This window comes from Onychomys torridus, chromosome 7, assembly GCF_903995425.1.
Source record: "Onychomys torridus chromosome 7, mOncTor1.1, whole genome shotgun sequence".
Taxonomy (NCBI): Eukaryota; Metazoa; Chordata; class Mammalia; order Rodentia; family Cricetidae; genus Onychomys; species Onychomys torridus.
Window position 1 is genome coordinate 33,709,761 of NC_050449.1, and position 18,645 is coordinate 33,728,405.

At 44.6% G+C, this 18,645-nt stretch overlaps 1 protein-coding gene across 8 annotated transcripts in view; it reads right to left on the bottom strand.

Moving 5' to 3' along the window:
* Positions 1–18,645, bottom strand: part of Gramd1b (GRAM domain containing 1B) — a 128,558-nt gene that overhangs the window by 54,709 nt on the left and 55,204 nt on the right. The window lies entirely within an intron of this gene.

An 18,645-nucleotide genomic window follows, 5' to 3' on the forward strand; every position in this document is an offset into this window, starting at 1 on the left:
TGAGCTCTAGAAGAAGTGAAGGGCTGAGGAGGATGGTGTCTCAATGAGAAATGTCCCTCACAGGCTCTCTTGTGTTTGAATACTGATTCCCAGCTGTTTGGCTCTGGTTTGGAAGAACAGAGAACCTTCTAGGCATGGGGCCTAATGGGCAGACATAGGGCCACAGCGCTAAAAGTTATAGGCTGGCTCCACTTCTGGCTTGAAGCCTTCACTTCCTAGTTCACCAACTATGAACAGGCCATCATATGTATGTTCTCACTGCCATGGAGCTGCCCACTGCCATGTCCTCCCTGCCACGATGGACTATGTCCCCTCAAACTGCGGGCCAGAGAAAATCTGAGCTCCCTTAAGTTACTTAATGTCACAGTTTTGCTCACAGTAAAGTAAAGTAAGCAATGCAGAGGCTGAACTGGAAATCCAGGTCACCTGACTCTGACCACATGTCTTAGTGAAGGTTTCTATCGTTGTGAAGAGACACCACGACCACAGCAACTCCTATAAAGGAAAACATTCACTGGGATGGCAACTTCCAGTTCAGAGGTTCAGTCTATTATCATGGTGGGGACCATGGCAGTATGCAGGCAGACATGGTGCTGGCTACATCTTGATCAGAAGGCAACAGGAAGTGGACTATGACACTGAGCGAAGCTTAAGCAAAAAAGACCTCAAAGCCTGCCCCCACAGTGACACACTTCCTTCGACAAGGCCACGCCTACTTCAACAAGGCCATACCTCCCAACAGTCCCACTCCCTATGAGCTTATAGGGACCAATTACAAACTACCACACCCAAGACCATCAGCTGCCTAGGTTAGTGTTCCCTTGCTGCAATAAAATACCTGAGGTGAGCAACTTCAGAGGGGAGAGATTTTCTTTGGCTCTGTTTCAGGGGTTTTAATTCATGGTCACTGGTACTATCATGATACATCCTGGCAAAGTGTGAGGAGTAAGAAACCTGTTCACCTCATGGGTCTCAAGAAAAGAAGCAAAGAAGAAGGAAGAGGAAGGCTGAGGTCCTGAAATTGCCATCAGTAATCACACCTCTTCACCAAGTCCCCACCTCTCCATAATTCCCCACCTCCCCCAAAGCACCATAGGTTGGGCATTCCTTCGCTGTGTGGACTTTTGGGGGACATTTCAAATCTAAACTACAGTTGCACTGCCCAAAGCCCTAGGTGTGCTTGTAATATTTGGAGAGCCATCATCTGTTGAGGGATGTCAAAAGGGAAATCCAGCCCTGGATTTAAAACATAAATGATGCTGACATCATCTCAAACTTTAGTCCCTTGAGATTCTGATTTAGTGGCCCCACGAGAATACTGTGTAGGTCTTTCTAATGCTGGTGCTTTCTTTGTCCCTTAGACAAAGTGAGTGCCAAAGGGCTGACAGGTCCACTCTCACTCTTAGAGTTTTCCTAGGAGATGGTGCTTGACTCTCTGCCCTCAGCGTCTAGGAAATCATGCTGAGGGTAGATAATCACTATGATCCACTGGTACCACCTGTGTCCTGCTCATTAAACTCATGCTGAGCACTAATACTTCTCGAGCGTCTGGGGGCCAGGGTGGGGGTGGGGGGCGGCTCATTCTCTAAGTCCCTGACCTTGCAGCCTCATCATGGCAGGTCTTTTCAGGACCGTTTCCTTCTACACCCTGTTGCTAGAATAACAGCTTTGTGGGGTCGAAGAAGCAGATGGGTTTGGACTGTCTGGTTCCACTTCAGTTGCTTAGAGGAGTCTCAGTTCCAAAGAAAGGCAAACTAGCCAACGCACCCTGTCTCAACTCACCTTCCTTCTGTCATGAGCTCTACCTCCTACCTGCCTCTGCTCTTACTCCACAGAATGGCCTTGAACTTAGGTCAAATCCGAGTCCAAAATTACATTTGGCGGTTTGCAATTGCAATCTTTTTTTTTTTTTTTTTTTTTGGTTCTTCGAGACAAGGTTTCTCTGTTGCTTTGGAGGCTGTCCTGGAACTTGCTTTGTAGACGAGGCTGGCCTCGAACTCACAGAGATCCACCTGCTTCTTACTCCCAAGTGCTGGGATTTGGGATTACAGGCATGCACCACCACCGCCTGGCTCAACTGCAATCTTTAATAGGTTACTCTACCACCCCTATCTGGGAGTGTGTGTGTGTGTGTGTGTGTGTGTGTGTGTGTGTGTGTACATACACACATATATACATATACATTATACATATATATACATATACATTATACATATATGTATGTATATATATGCTAACACATGTATCACTTAAAAGATGGTGAAGCAAATAAAGGTACATGAAAGCACCCACACAGAGTTGGGTGCATTTCCCACTGTGTCCCTTACAAGCCTAAGTATAGAACTCTTACTCAAATGCAAACTCTTGTGTTCTTTCTGCTGGTTTTACCTCCCTAGGAAAGTTCTAGGCCATTTCCTTCTTGTCTCTCCAGCACACAGGAGTACTGAGAATGATTAGTCAGTACTTTCATACTGGGTAAAGCTCCATCAGGCTAGTAAGCAAGATGTTGGTGGGTCAGATGACCAAGTCCTCATCCTACCTTGCCCAGTTCCTCAGTGACTCTGTGCTGGCTTTTCAGGGCCTCTCCCACCTCTGTTATAAATACACAGATTCATCTTTTCACTTGTATGCCTCAACTATTAACATGTTTATGGCTTATACTGATAGCAGTAGTTAAAAGGTCAGGGATAAGACAAGTGTAATTTCCAAATGGGTTTTGTTGAGTACCATCTGTATGTCTTATATGAAGCTGACTACATGAAGCTTCAGATGTTTGGGTGTTTAATACAGCTAGCAAAAAACAACAAATTACCAACATGTTCTTTGACTGCTCTGCCCAAGAAGGAAACAGCCTAGACATCATTCAGAAACTCACATAGCAAGTCATTCAAGAATTCTGTTCTACTGTGTTATGGAAGGTAGCTTTCCTTTCTTTGTGAGAGCTCCTCATTTGGGATAAGGGGAATGCAATCTGCTAAGCAAATGATTTCGTGTAATCCTACCAACAACATCAAAAATGGGTGCTCGCAATCCCCATTCTTCAGATGATGGTCCTGTGACTTTGCTGTAGTTATGGTAACTGAACATCAAGTCATGCATCTGCCTTCCCTGGACTCACCCCTCATCACACTATAGGAAAAGAAGCAACTGCTGACCTCTCCCAAGGCCCAGGCCACTTACTAATAGCATCTGTCAATCACACTGAGTCACCTCATGGTTAACTGGAGAGACTTCCACAGATGAAAGATGATCTCTGATCCAATCTCCACATGTCAACAGCTAAGCTATCGTTACCAAGTGCCCAAATTGCTCTTCTGTAAGTTAATTTAGGAAATTGTGGTAAAGTTGATAGCTTTTCCGGAAGTAAACCTTCCCAGAGAACTGGCAAACAACAGCCTCAAGTTCCCAATGAAAATGAAGTTCCGCAGAGTCCTGAGCAGTACTGCACTCTGGAGAAAGGGGGGGAAAAAAGGTGTGTCGGCAAATCCTCTTGACCCAAATAACCGTCTCCCCGAACTCAGCAATGTTCAGCTGTTTTATGTAAAGAAGGCTGCTGTCCACACAGTCTGCTGTTCACCTCAAATGCTTAATTGTTGTTGACAAGAATGGGAAGCTGTGATCACAGGATAAGTCTTATTATATCTATGAATCTTATTTACATCACAATGAAGCCTTTCCAGAGGGAGCACTCAAGCATTTTAATTGGACCTGATTTTGTGGAATGATGTAGAATCATGGGCAAAAATAAACCCAATTGTCTTATCTCATCATCCCAATCATGAGGGCATTTGTAAAGTGTAGACAGCCGTCGAAGAGGATTCCTGACATGTGGGAATATGTCAAAGAGACATGTGGGAATATGTCAAAGAAGGAAGAAGAAAGATCTGGTATTTACAAAGACTCTTTCAAATGCTAGAGACAGGGATGAGAATTTTACAAAATTTGCTATAAATTATAAAACAATTTCTTCAAACTCCTAGAAAGTTGGGTATCAGAAGCTTGGCCTCACCCCAAATCAGTTTTCTTACTGTTCTTTGCTCCTTCCATAAATCCTAGTCAAGTAAAAGGCATTTGATGATGTGATTTGCTATAGTATTCCACAGCACAAAACATCTGGAAAGATTTGTCTCGTTGTTCCTACTTTGGCCAGTTGTCAGGCTCTTGCCCCTTGGCTCTAAATTCACCCTTTGCTCTGCCTTATGATGGTTGAAACTGCTCCCAGATTTCCCCTTTGAAAGCGGACACAATGTTAGGTCCCGCCAGTAGAGGGCGCTGGGAGATGCTACAAGTAGAATGTCTCTGACAGGAACCCAAGGGGAGGTCTCCCAACTAAAGGCCTTGCAGCATCTCAAGAACCTTGTACATACAGTGAGGCTGAACCACATACACTCTCTTGGAGGAACACTAAAACTAAGCTTTGGGCTAGGGCCCCCTTACAAGGCTATTCAACTAGTGTTCTGCTTCTACCTGGAGGGCGTGGGTACTCCCACTCTATCTGCGACTTTTAGTCCTGTGACTTACTTTTCTCTTTGCCTTTAAAAAATATGTGTTAATGATTCTTAACCACTAACTGCCGCACTGTTCAAATTATTGACATGGTTTCTGTGTGCTGATTGGAGCCCACTGATCTTAAGTTCATTCTTCGTGGTGAAAAAGCAGTGGCTGCTCTGGCCATCTGGTACTCTATTCAGAATATTGCAGGTTTTATAACTACTAATGCAGGAAAACTAGAGGCCTTAAGTCTCCACTCTGCCTTCCATGAGCTCAACACAGACTTCATTCCGTGAGAACTGAATCCAAATGAGTACACTCACAGACTCTGACCTAGCTGTAGCCAGAGCCTCTTGTTAATACTGCATCCTTCACATGAGTGTGTCTACATAATAAAAACACAAAGCAAGAAATGTCTCAAAGGATGAAGGGAGAAGATGCTGGAGATCCATGTGGTTCTATTACAGTGCTCGCTCTGATACACATCAACATTGCCACACTAAGTCAGGTGTCCGTTTATAGGAAAAACAAAACAAAACAAAACAAAAACTTCATCATGGACACAGGGATATGGAGGTGTAGAAGCTCTCTTCCTAGGACCAGATACACCAAAGTAGTTACTGAGGAGTGATCCCTGCCTAATTCTAGCCCACTGGGGACAGAGGTTGCACATGCTTATACAGACACATTTATCAGTTAAATCCTGCTTCGCCATGAATATAAACACTCACCACAATTATGTTAGAGCCTTTTCCAAACAAAATTAATGGTGTCTGTACGACTGCTTTATATTTTCTAGATATTCATAACCACTAATTCCACGTTTTCAGTCAGGATCAACGTCAAATCCATGGAACGGTGTAAACCTATACTTTCCATTTGCTCCATTAGAATCAGCTGGGAGTTTTGAGCCATTTCCCTGCCTGGGTCTTCCCCCACTCCAGTTAGGTCAGAATGCTGGGGGAGAGGACACAAGCATCAGTATTCTCCAAGGTCAACAAGGGTGGCACACAGTGACACAGTTCAGGAATCATTGCTCTAAACAATTCTAACCTAATCTGCTAGGCCTGTATAAAATTTCTTCAAATCTCTATTTTGAAGTAAAAAAAAAAAATTACAAATCTATGATGTTTTCCTTTTTAATGATGTTCCACAGAAGCAGAGATAACACGAGAAGGTGATAGGCCAGCCCTTGTCTGGGAACTTAATGAAGGACATACTGGGTTATATCCCATTTAATCTTATTATTTCAATTTCACAGCAGAGAAAATGGAGTCAACAAGATCCAGAGCTCTTCTGTGTGTTCATTACGGACACTGAGGTGTCACTATCAAGGTCTAAAGGCTGAAATTTAAAATGGTCAAATCCTAGTGTTACCACTCTCTGACCTTCAGGTTTTATCTCAATCCAATTCTATTGGCTCTTTTGGGTTTCAAAATTTGCTGTGGCTACATTTAGTGATGTCTAGAAATGTTCTGAAAATGACTAGAAAGAGCCTTTTCTCATTCGGTGACATCAAGTGACAGGCACTCAAAATGTTCTAATCTTGAGAGAAAGCACTGGGTCCTACCTGTGTTCCTATCATTATACCTTGGATAAGGAAAGGACCACAAGAGGCATCAGGTCATACCTAGAGAGAAAAGGAAAGTGAGACTGAGAACACAAGCTAAGATGAAAAATCTTGTAGCCGTGATTCTATGGGAAGCTCCCTCAAGAAGGCATAGCTTTGTGGAGCCCAGGAGCTGCAGAGCAACTTAGAGATATGAAAAGTATGGAGTAGGAAAGGAGGTAGGGTGGGGTTGGGGAGCTCAAGGGCAGGGCTCAGTTTCACTTAACAGGGAGCATCCCAAAGCAGGTTGTTTCCCCGTATAGGTGATTGCAATTGTCCAAGCAGGAAAGCTGTGAGCCAAGATCCTGCCAGCAGGGTGGCTACAAAGAGGGTTGGAGAGCTTTAAAACTTGGAAAGAGGAAAGGATCAAATCCAAAGGCTTTTGGTTCCATGTTACAATTTCTGAAGTCCCAGTTCCCTACAATAGGCAGATGACCATGCTGTGGCTTCCGCTGCTCTGCCCACTTCCGGATATTAGGAGATACTAAGCCCCTCTCCAAATCACCCCTTTGCAGAGGTAACTGACCTCTTCTTAATAGCAGATTAAGGTCTTAACCAGTGAAGGCTGCTTGCTGGGTGTCCCAGTTTAAGACGCTGACACGTGCCTAAGAACAGACCTTGAGTCCCTCCTGCCACTGGTCCAAGGCTGAAGCAATAGGTCCATTTCTTCCATCTTCTTCTACTCCAAGGCCACTTCTACTTAAGACTAGAGAACCCCTACTAGCTTCAGTAGCTAACAGAGCTACTGAAAATACACCATGAAAATAGTATTGGTAGGCTCCTGCACTGTCTCAGCAACCTAGTTGGGGAAGCCTATATGTGCACATATGTAGCTGTGCACATGCATGTTAATGTAGGGAAGGTAGTTTCAGGATGACTTAGGAAGGAATTCTGGTCAACGATATAACCCAGTGCCTAGCTATGGACTTCTGTGTGCCATCTGACATGCCAACATGTCTCAGAAGATTGCTTGATGGGGTCAGCTAGTGGAAAGCAAAGGAGCAGAAACCACTGCCAAGTATCCTTACCCAGCTCCCATTCGGTCTAGTAGAGTATCTGGAGAGTACCCAAGAGGACTGTCACATTGCAATACGGAGAGAGTTCTCCATATTCTCCAGCACAGAGTTGGGAAGTGCTGCCATGTGTCTGATGTCCATAGGTGAGTGTGTCAGGCTGGGTTGGCCACCATTGTAGAAGGTCCCTATCTACAGATGCGTTTTCTTAGTGTGCACCTTTCACACACATGTGCACCTACAGTTGTTAGTCTGCTCAGTCGCTCTCCCGAAACGTGGCACCCGGGATGCTCAGATTATTGTCCCAAGGTAGGCTTTCCAGTGAGGAACATAGCTTGTACTTGACTCTAATGAGGATGATTCAGGCTGAGGAAGGAGGTACGTGTCACAACCCAGCATTCACCTTGTAAGACAACTTCTACCTTTGAAGGTGGCATTTCCTGCCATTACTCTGGGCCTTGGTTTAATCTATTACAAGAAAGGACTAAGGGACTAGAAGAGCTGATCCATCCCTGTCACCTGGGTCATTTTCCTCTAAAGTCCCATATTCATGCTTTACTTTTTAAACTTTTCAAGTAATAAGAAGCACTTAAAATGTGAGCTGTGTGGCCACGCTGACCACAGCTGACTCGACAGCAACCCAATCAGGGCTGCTGAGCCCTGCTCCTCCCGATTCCTCTACTCTGAACCCATTGTCTCTACCTGTCTCTCCAGGGAGAACAGATGAAATGCCATTGTGATGACTGTGGTGTGTGGCTGGGACGCAGTCCACCTCCAAATGCTTGACTCTTCTAGTCCAACCTAACAGGGACTGGAAAGGGGCAAGTAGGGACAGAAGAGACCTAAGTAAAGAGATCAGTAGTGAGGTAGCAAGCTGGGGATACTGACTCGCTAGCTGGTCTGGCATCAAGGTTACTACAGAGTAAGCCCTGAACTTTTGATGACACGTTACTCTCCAGTTCAGAAAGGAATGTGGAAGTCTAATTTCCATGGACGACAAGATCACAATGGTCCACATGGACCAGAAGCATAACATGTGACGATACCTCACAGCTTGAGCCTCATTACCTGAAGCAAGTGAGGGAATTTGGTAATCCCACCACCAACATTACCAGGAGCATGCCCAGAAGATGTCACACTGCTTGCAGAAGATAGGCAAGATAGCAGGGGTCTGGAAACCCTGCTCTCCACAAAACGGCCAACTGCAAATGTTTAGGCCAAGGGGATGTTTTAAAGCAATGGTTCTCAAGCTTCCTAATATGGCAACCCCGAACACAGTTCCTCATGTTGCAGTGCCCCCCAACCATAAAATTATTTCACTGCTACTTCATAACGTAATTTCGCTATTGTTATGAATTGTAAATATCTGATACTCAGGATATCTGATTTCCCCCCCTAAAGGGGTCACAGTCCACAGGTTGAGAACTGATGTCTAAAAGGAAACTGGTTTTCAAGTGAGTGAAAGGAACAAGAGAGAGAGGAGAAAGAATCTAGCTTCTTTAATTCTTCAGAGGAAATGATAAGAGATGGCATGTCGGGATTTGAGTAACGGGAATGCCACAAGTTTAGGCAGCCAGACCTCATAGGAGGAAGGGGCAGAGGAAACTCCTGGTTCAAAAGCAGGCTTCAAGTCCTCATTTTGGTAACCAAATTACTTCCAAAAAACCCTCTAACATCACATGTGGCTGGATAGTGCCCAGCAGTCAAAAGTACCTCATAAGTCTGCAGAATAGGAATAAACCCAGGACTATTGGTGAAATTATTAAGGCCACTCCACATGGTTAAAAGGGAAGTTTATTTAGCGGTGTAACTTACAAATGAAGGGATAGGCAGGTTGCAGGGTCTGGGAAAGGTATGGCGCAGTCCGGCGGTGTTCTCTGGAGAACTCTGCTCGGTCTACCTCCAGCATCCAGGGTCCTGGAACCAAGAGAGGCCCGGCATCCGGAACTCGGGTCTTCAAAGTCCTCTCTCAGCCCCGCCTTGTAGGCATGACCATTACCGAAGCCTCATTGGGGGTTGGAACTTCCAGGTCAAAGCTAGAATGGCTGCCCACTACACAGGACCTTCCAATTCCTGTATTGAAAACTACTAACACACTCTACCTGCTTCAATTCTGAAGATGTTTCTGCTCTAGACCGAGACTTGGGGCCTTCCCTGAATTGTCAAGAAACACAGCCACAAACCTCCACATTGGAAAAGCCTTTCGATCTCTCAACACAATTCCTACCCAAGGTTATCTTCTGTGAGGCTTCCTCCAAAGAGGAGTTCATAGAAAGGAACAAAACTAATGGTGTCTGGTCTACTCATCTCCAAAGGACTGAATAGTCCCAAAGCAGGTGGACATACTGTGTCTATCAGCAAGGCCCCACAGCAGTCAGTGGTATCTAAACCCCCACCAAGAACAGAAATGGCCCTGTGCAGCTTCCTGGAAGTCTTATAAAATATGTTCATGTGGGAGGGGAGAGATGCTAAGCAAACTCTGCCCACTGCTGGGTCTCTGCATGCTGACATTTGTAATCAAGATGGAAAATATCCATGAGACATGCGCTGGAGGACTGGCTTCTCTTCTTCTGAATAGCTTTGTACTTGACTCACCAAACCCCGAAATCAAGAGCTATAAAATGCAGTTTGAGTATGCCTCGTGCGAAATGTTTGAAGGCTGGTGCTCTGCCTCCTCAGAGCGCTTGGCAGGCACACACACACACACACACACACACACACACACACACACACACACACACACACACGAGGCCCTAGGTAACATCCCCAGTCCTGACAAAAAGGAAAAACAAAAACAAAAACTCTTGGTTTCTGCCCATTTTGAAATGTTGTTTTTTTGTTTTGTTTTGTTTTGTTTTTTGTTTGTTTGTTTTTGCCTTTTGTTTGTTTTTGTGAGTGGGTATTTTGATGGTAGGATCCTAGTCTAAATACACAGTTCTTTTTTATTTCCTTTAAATGAATGCATATAGCTTACCGTTAACCTGACATAATTTTCTTAGTACACCTGTATATGTAATCCATCACATAAAGCATCACATATGCTATTTTTCACCAACGTAGTCATGTCAATGCCCAAAGTTTTAAAATGGGGTTTCAGTTTGTGGATTCTCAGTCCACACTTCCCGACTACACACACAGCATTGGATTTCTCGTCTGACCAATGACCTTGTCCTAGCCCTGAGAAAACACAAAGCAAAACCGAACAAATCTAGGCTAAGCTTGTGTCTCCAGACTCCTCCCCTGGCTCACATGTCCGTAAGCATCGGCACAGATGTAACTACTGAGTAATTGATGTAAAATAAAATTATAGGGAACAGGATAAAAAAGAAGCCTTGAGCTAGGTGCCAAGTGTGGGGGAAATCTGACAGGCTCATGTTCAGAAAAGTAATGGTTGAGCAAAACCAAGAAGCTGTAACAGAAAAAGCTATAATGGGTACATGCAACGAGAAAGCACCATTTGGCATCTACAGTGGCCCTGTAGAATAATGTCTCATATGTAGCCTCGGTTATAAGCTACTTCTCCTCAGGGCATCCATACTTCCCTCTCAGACACCCCTAACCATGCTGCTTCTCTGGGGTTAGGAAGACTGTGCAGAGGGTTAAATCTAACTCTGGGGACTGAGCTGGGTGTGGATAGTAATTATAATACCTTGTATTTATGTCTAGCTATTTCTGGCCTGGTGCTTGTTTTCTCTTCCTTCAATTCCCTCCGAAGAGGTCAGACAGTGTTATAGATGTAGTTTTCAAAGGCTTCCTGGGACACACTTTTCAATGCTGCTGGCAATGCCCAGAGGTGGGCATCCAGGAGGGATTTCTTTCAACTAAGAGTCTGGGAGGCCAAACGGTAGGCCCACACTCCACAGAACAAGCCAAACTGACTGAATGGGGGCTGACTCAGCAAGAGAATTACCAGAGCAAGGAATGCTTCCCCATCTAAAGCTTGCTTAGCCACAGGAAGGTTTATTCAAATAGTGATCTCCTCAAGATGCATGCAATGCTCTGTACCCAAATGCCAACCCTGACGAACGTCATACATATCATAAATATCAACTTTGTCCCCATTTTGCTGTTGAAAAAACAGAGGCAGAGACTGATTGAGAAACAGTGCAGTCAGGAGTCAAAACCCTGGGGACTGGTTCCAGGGTACCCATTCATAACCAGCTCCCTCGCTCAGATTTAGGAGCCTGAATGCCTTAGGTCTCCATGTGATTCTGATAACTAGCCAGGTCAGTCATTGGCAAGCTCTGCTTTGCCTAGTGATACTCAGACTCTGGGGGCCCAGAAGTCTAGAACTGAAGCCCAGCACCGGTAGTTTAACAAGCATCTCAGGTGTTCAGCACAGGCGGTGCTCGAGAGAGACCTGGAGAAAAGTTACTTGTGTCCTTCACCAACCCCACTACCTGGGGCAAGTACACAGCACACTGGGGACAAGCTGGAGTCCAGAGAGACTTTTATTTCCCTCCCAGGAACAACCACCCTCGGGAGGAAAGCTGGTAGCCCACTGCAGGCTCTGCTGAAGACAAGGCTGTCTTTAGAAGGCATGGGTGGGGTGGAACAGGGGAGGGTGTGTGTGACCCAAGACGGCTCACCGTCTTTCCACACTTGACATGCTGCACAGCAGAGGGGAACATGTGGATGAAAATGGGAAAAGAAAGAAACTAGGCGGTCTGGGCCCTTCTCTCAGCACCAGAACAATGGCCTCTTCAAATCCCTGGCATCTGAACTGGCCATCAGCCACCAGGAAAGAAAAAAAAAAAAAGAGTCTGCGGTCCCTTTAAGAACGCCCTCTCTCCACAAAGGTCAGAGATGCCAGCTTGGGCGCCCAGAGGCTGCCTCCCAGACCACTCTGGGCCCTGTGTTCTGCTCCCCCTCCCTGATGATTAATGGGGCAGTGGTTACCATCTCAAGGCAGAGACCACCTGGGTGGCAGCTTCCACCCAGGCATGGGGCAATGGGGCAGCAACACAGAGCAGGAGCCCAGGAGCTCATGTGCTTCTCAGAATCCTCCCTCCAAGAAGAGTAAGAGCACTGTGGCTGGAGGGGGGGGGGGGGTAGTGCCCTGAAAGAAAACTGGCCAGAGCATGAATGCTCCAAGAGAAACAAAATGACCGTCAGAAGAGCAAAGGGTGGCTGATGATAGGTCCAGAAGTCAGAGGAGAGAGAGGAAGAGTGGAAAAGAGGTCATTGGGAGTGAAGAGTGGTTGGCGGCCTCTGCAGGGCATGCACAGGAATCTTTAGGACAAGGGCCTTTATCCTACAGAGACACTTCAAGCCCCGCCATGTTTTATGACCTTAGATGCCTTTCTTGATTCCCCATAAGCCTTAGGTTCTCTATAATTAATACTGGCACACAGAGAGCAAAAAAAGAAAATATCAGAAGCTAATATAGTTCTGGCACTAATATTGTTAGAGCAGTTTAGATGGTCAGAGTATGTCTTCAGGAGGCCTATTCCCACACCATCATCCCACAAATAAGTACCCAAAGAAAAGGGGGCCTTCTTAAGAAAACTGCATGGCCATGATTTTCATGTTAAAACAGCTAGCTCAGAATCAGTCATCCACTATCTATATATGCAAATATTTCAGGCTTTGAAGACTATACAAACTCTGCCATAATTAATATACTCCATTGTTATGGGGGAGCATAGGAAACATCTAAATGAAAGATGTGGCCGTGTCACAGAATAAATTTATTAAACAGACATCAAGCTGAAGATGTCTGATTCCTGAAAGAAAAGATGACATTGGTGGAGAAAATGATGAATGCTTATGGGAGACTGGACCAAAGATGGGAAGGCAATGCCTAGTGCTTGCTCTTTCTACCTTGGGAAAAGTATTTTAACTGTGAGCCGACCAGTTGATGGTCAAGCCAAGTTATTGGCAATACCAGTCGACTGCAATTTTAGTCTGACAGCTTGTCTTGCTATACAGCCTGACTGGTTTTGAATTTCTCATCATCCTGCCTCAGCCTCCAAAGAGATGACAAGTGGCTACCACCACACCAGGGCTTCAGTGTTTTCTCTCTGCTGGTTTCTTCAGCAATTATGTTCAGTATTTGTGCATGCTCTCTCTGCTATAACACTCTCCCATCCATCATCTATCTATCCATCCATCCATCCATCCATCCATCCATCCATCCATCCATCTATTGACCTATCTCATTCTTTCTACCTCAAAGGACTCATTACTGCCCATTGTGACATTGGGAATTCTCAAAAATCAGAGACTCCTCCTTCAGCTGACTTAAGGGTTGAAAGAGCACCTATCAAGATGTCTACCTCAACATTCTTCATAGCAGAGTATCCATCTCTTAGCTAGATGCCCACATCCCAACAGACTGGACCCAGCCAGTCTACTCTTCAGTAGAGAATCCATGCAAATTGCTAATTCACTGACTCATTCTAGTAAGGATACCTATAGTGCTCAAGTTAAATCTTAGAAAACAACCATTTCACTTTCACCATGAGTAGAATTAGAAAGTTGGCAGAGAGGCAACAATGAATGGAACTTTTTTTTTGGGGGGGGGCTCTCATGGTTATTATTTCTAGCTCCCAGGTGGTTTCCCACCCAGGAGCTCACACACTGAAAATAACTTTCTTGACTGTACAAACAACTTTTATATCTAAAACAAATGAGACAGAAAATGAAGTGAAAAAATCAATTTTCAAAACTTTTAAAACTTGCTCACATTATTCTTTCCACACAGAATGACCACAAGCCATGAATCCACCCTACCCTTCATAACCCAGCTCTGCTTCAAGATCTGCTTTAGCTCTTCTTGCCTAAGGAGAATTCGCTGACAAAAATTCCCCTGCCCAATTTCCAATCCTCTAGCATCGTTTTGAATTCTCCCATACAGATCACTCCTGCTAACATCCCTTATACATGGTCTAGGAACACCTCTTCGCTGGGTCCTAGCCTCCAGCCTGCTGCCTTTTCAGAACCCACAGCTGCATTTTCCTTCTTCCATGCCCCCTAGGATCCTAAGATGGGTGAGCACTCTGCATAGGCTTTACATGAATGAAAGACTGCTTTGCTGAAAGAGCTGCTGCTCTCTCCCAGTATCTGACCTCCCAGCACTGTCCCCGCTACCACTCATTAGCTTATACACTCACTCAAACCTGTATGCAATTCTTGTGTGCTACATCCAACGTCCTGAGACTGGCATTACTAGACAGCTCATCCACAGGGAAAAAGAGAACTTCAAAAAGGATGGTGGATAGTAGACTATGAGTAGCTGCTGGAAAGTGGTGGGCCTTAACACTTTGTAAAGGAGTAGTTCATACCCAATCAGATAGCCTCGGCTAGAGAAAAATGCATGACTGTCACAGTCCCTTCTCACCACACAACTGAAGACTGTCCCTTGTCCATACAGACATGATTCCAAATGTCAGCTGAGTTTCATGATGGTATGTGTTATTTTACATCAAAGCGGGATGAAGGTGGGTATGAAAGCACATGCCTTCAATTCTAGCAACTGGAAGATGAAGACAGGAGGGTAGGGGGACCAAGGTAACCGAGGCGGTGCAGCAAGTTTAAGGCCAGACCCTGTGTTAAAACACCACCACGCCCCTTCCTCTGCACAAGACTAATGCACTCATTTATTTTTAATTACATATATATATATCTACATTTGTATGTGCATGTGTGTATATGTTTGCACACACCACAACACACATGTGGAGGTCAGAGGACAACTTACAGCATGGCCTTTACCCACTAAGCCATCTCGTTGGCCCTGATGTATATTCATTTAAAAGCAAAATCACAGCGGGCAGTAGAGGAGGCATAGGTGGCTATACTGACGGTTGAGGGAAAACTTCCTGTGAATACTTCTAAACATAGAAACCACAAAGAGAAGACTGGTTGATGCGGTCACATTAAAACAAAATCCAGCCTATCAAAAGCTAACTGAAGTTTAAGCCCAGGAGAAACTGCAGAAATCCTGGCAGCGTGTCTGACTAAGCATTAATGCCTATAATGGTGAAGAGCAGTTAGCAGTGAGAAGATAAACACACCAGCAGAAAAGCTGGCCAAGGACCAAACAGGTAGTTCACAGAAGAATTGTGAGTCAGAAAAAACGAAAACTAAAGACATGTCACTAATGATCAGAGAATTGCAAATCCATGCAACTCTGAGATACCAGTTTTGAAAGACCAGGCTGGCAAGGGCTCTAAAGAACGCTAACCCCAAGTGGGGGTTCTCATCATCTGCAGGTAGCTATAGAAGTTAGAACCGTTCAGTAGCAACATGGATTCTGAATGAAAGCCTTTGACCCAGAAATCTGGCTTCTAGATTTTTATCTGAAGAATATTATTAGTCATGACATCACGTTAAAGCTGAAAAATTAAAATACCCTAAGTGTTAAATACAAATGGATCAGACAATAGTGATACATGCTTGTAATGCTCTCAATACAAGTAACTGTCACCAGGTGTGAGGGCCCACGCTCGTGTATCTGAACACTAGAAAGGCTGAAGCAAGAGGATTGCAAGTTTCATACCAGCCTTAGTGACAGAGGGCAACCCTGCCTCAGACAGGCATAACACTTGAATGTTTAATTAATTTACAAAATTGTAAGGAGCTTGGGAGATGGCTTAATGGGTAAGACCACTTGAATACAAGCTTGAGGACCTCAGTTCAAATCCCCAGAATCCATGTAGAAACCAGGAATGATTACACACACCTGTAACCCCAGGGCCTCTGGTAGGTGGTACAGGGGACCAGAGACAGGAGAATCTCTGGGACTTGCTAGCCGCTAATGTAGCTGCAGGTTCAGTGAGAGGTCTTTTCTCTCCTGTTCTCAAAGAAATAAGTTAGAGAGTAACAGAATAAGGTACCAGATGTCTGCCTTCACCTCTGCATGCATGTGTATGCACACACACACACAAAATCAGTACTTAGCATTTAGAAAAAGAATATACTGGTGGTTGTATTGAATGAATTATAAATCCATCTATCTAGCTATAATAGACATATAATAGTTTCAAGAATATTAGCCTAACTGATTATCTCTGAGGAATGAAATTATGATTGATAGCTCTTTCTTTCAAGTCTTTATATTTTCTAATTTTTCAACCATGCCAATGGAAAGGAAACTGTGTGACAAAAACAGTCTGACTATTGATACACTTTCCTCAAACATTCATTTAATTCTGGTGTTCAAAAAAAACAGCTCTGAAAGAAGACGGAACAAGGATAACAAAATGATAGGATTCCCAGCAATGTGCTCAGGGGGTGGGAGAGGGTGAGCTCCTGCTGGAGGTGAGGGCAAACAGGGATGATCCTTTGCAAGCACGTGGTAATGAAGCTACGTCTGAATGACAAGGATGATCTGCAGAGGCAGAGGACAAAATCAAAGATTTCCATGATTAAAAAAAACATGGCATCCAGCATACTCTGGGAACCCGGTGTGTCAGGCTGAGATAGAGGCTTATGGCAGGCTGGAGTGGGTAATGAGTCCGGATAGATAGGAAGGACACAGCCGGACTGGAGATCAGACATACAGCCAGGCGTCTCTGTGCTTTTCAGAGAAGAGACAGGAAAGCCTCTATGACTCCATTCATATTGAAGTCCAGAATAGGGGGACCTCGAGAGGCAGAAAGGTTTGCCCACTGGGGTAGGGAAGGTGATGGGAGATGCTAGCTGAGGGCACAGGGTTTCTTCTAGAGGCGATGAAATGTTCTGAAGTTGGATGTCATGAAGGCTACAAATATTTGTGACCACTGAAAGCCACTGGCTTGTGTACTTGGAATGAATTTTATAGCAAGTGAATCACATCACAGTAAAGTGGCTTTTTAAAAAAGACATCAATCGTGTGGCTGTTGTGACACACCAAGCCAGATACTAAGGAGATTATAAAATAAAAAGACAATGGGGCTGGTGACACAGGATGTAAGTGCTTGGGAGAGGGTCACTTATCGAGCATGTACACAGCCTGGGGTTGTCCACCCAATACTACCCACCCTCAAATACTAGACTTGAGGTTTAAAAAAAAAAGACAATGGCAAAGGTCATGAAAATGGGGGGAACAGTGGACCCAGAAATGCTACAAAGCTAAAAGTAGCCATATGGAGTGAGGACAGGCAAATAAAGACTGGTGGAGAAGTTTCTGGTATAAATGACTAGAAGTCAAGCATGGCGACACATGCCTGATCATCCCAGCACCCCAGAGCCTAAGGCAAGACTATAGAATGGGACCCTGTCACAAAAACAACAGCAGAAATGACTGGGAGAAGATGTGAAGGATTTGGGCAGGAGACTAGCATTCATTTCCCATGCAGAGAATTCAAGAAGGAGCAGAAAGCAGTGTGCGGTTTTAATTTAGAATCCTTTTCCTGACAACGATGGCTAAGGAGTGTCTAGTGACTGGTGCCAAAAACAGTTATTTGCTGCATTTGGTGCTACCAATCAGCCCAAAGTGGTTCTAACTTATGCCTAGGAATATACTCAGGAGAGTTAGTCAGAAAAAGACAGAAGACAGAAAGAAAAGACAACTTTCCGGCTACACGCTCCTCTCTCAGCGTTTACAGAGCTTATGCTTAACCGCTACCAGTACACATTCATCAAAAGGGGTACTATCACTACTGCTACAAATGTCCTGGGTTAGCCTAAGACTCCTTGCTAGCTAGGGGACTGTGGTTGGCTCCTATTACCAACAGGCCTCACCAGAATATTATTTTATTTATATCAGAGAAAGCAAGAACATGAAATAGAAACCTCCCAGAAGTGAATTTTGGAAGTTTAAAAGCAATCTTTTGGTCACACTGGAGTTAATAGATGTAAAATAAATGCAGAAGGGAGGGGGAAGGGCTTTTGCTCTGCAAAGCAAATCACCTTCAAAAGCCAAATGGTCACTTCCCATCTTTGCATATTTCATGTCTGTCAAATTAAGACTCTGAAGAACAAAGGAGTTTTGCATGCCATGTCCTGATGGCCCCTACCCCCATGTAAAAACTATGCCCATCAGGAAGGATAAAAGTTGAGGTCACTGTAGGGAAGCTATTATGAAACAAAGAGGCTCCCAGTCTCTGGAGAAAGGGTCCAAAAAAAGATCTGAACTGAAAGATTTCATCTATTTGCACTCCTGCAGGGAAGCATGCAATCCTTCCAGTGGGATCTTCCTGTCTCATGCTACCTGAAACAGGGGTCTGGTTCTGCTTCCTCTGCTGCAATAAGCACCTTCTCCCTATTCCTCCCCAGGGCAAAGACCAGTTTTTACTAATGATGTTCATTCCTAAAACTAAGCTCCATGGATGCTAGAGAATTTAGTTGAGTGAAGGAATGAGTAGTTGACCTACTAATGAGCAGAACAGAGTGAGAACTTGAAAAGAACAGTAAGAGCATTGCACTCCACTCTGAGGCTCATCAGCCCAAAGGGGCTCAAAAGAAATCAGTTCTGTGGATGTCATCTTGCCTATCATCCTAGGGATGAGGAGGAGTCTTGCTAAGGTCACAGCTCTTTCTCATGATTAAACATGCTGGAGCAAGTTCCAGCCTCCAGTGAGGTGGTCAAGTGACCATGTCCATATG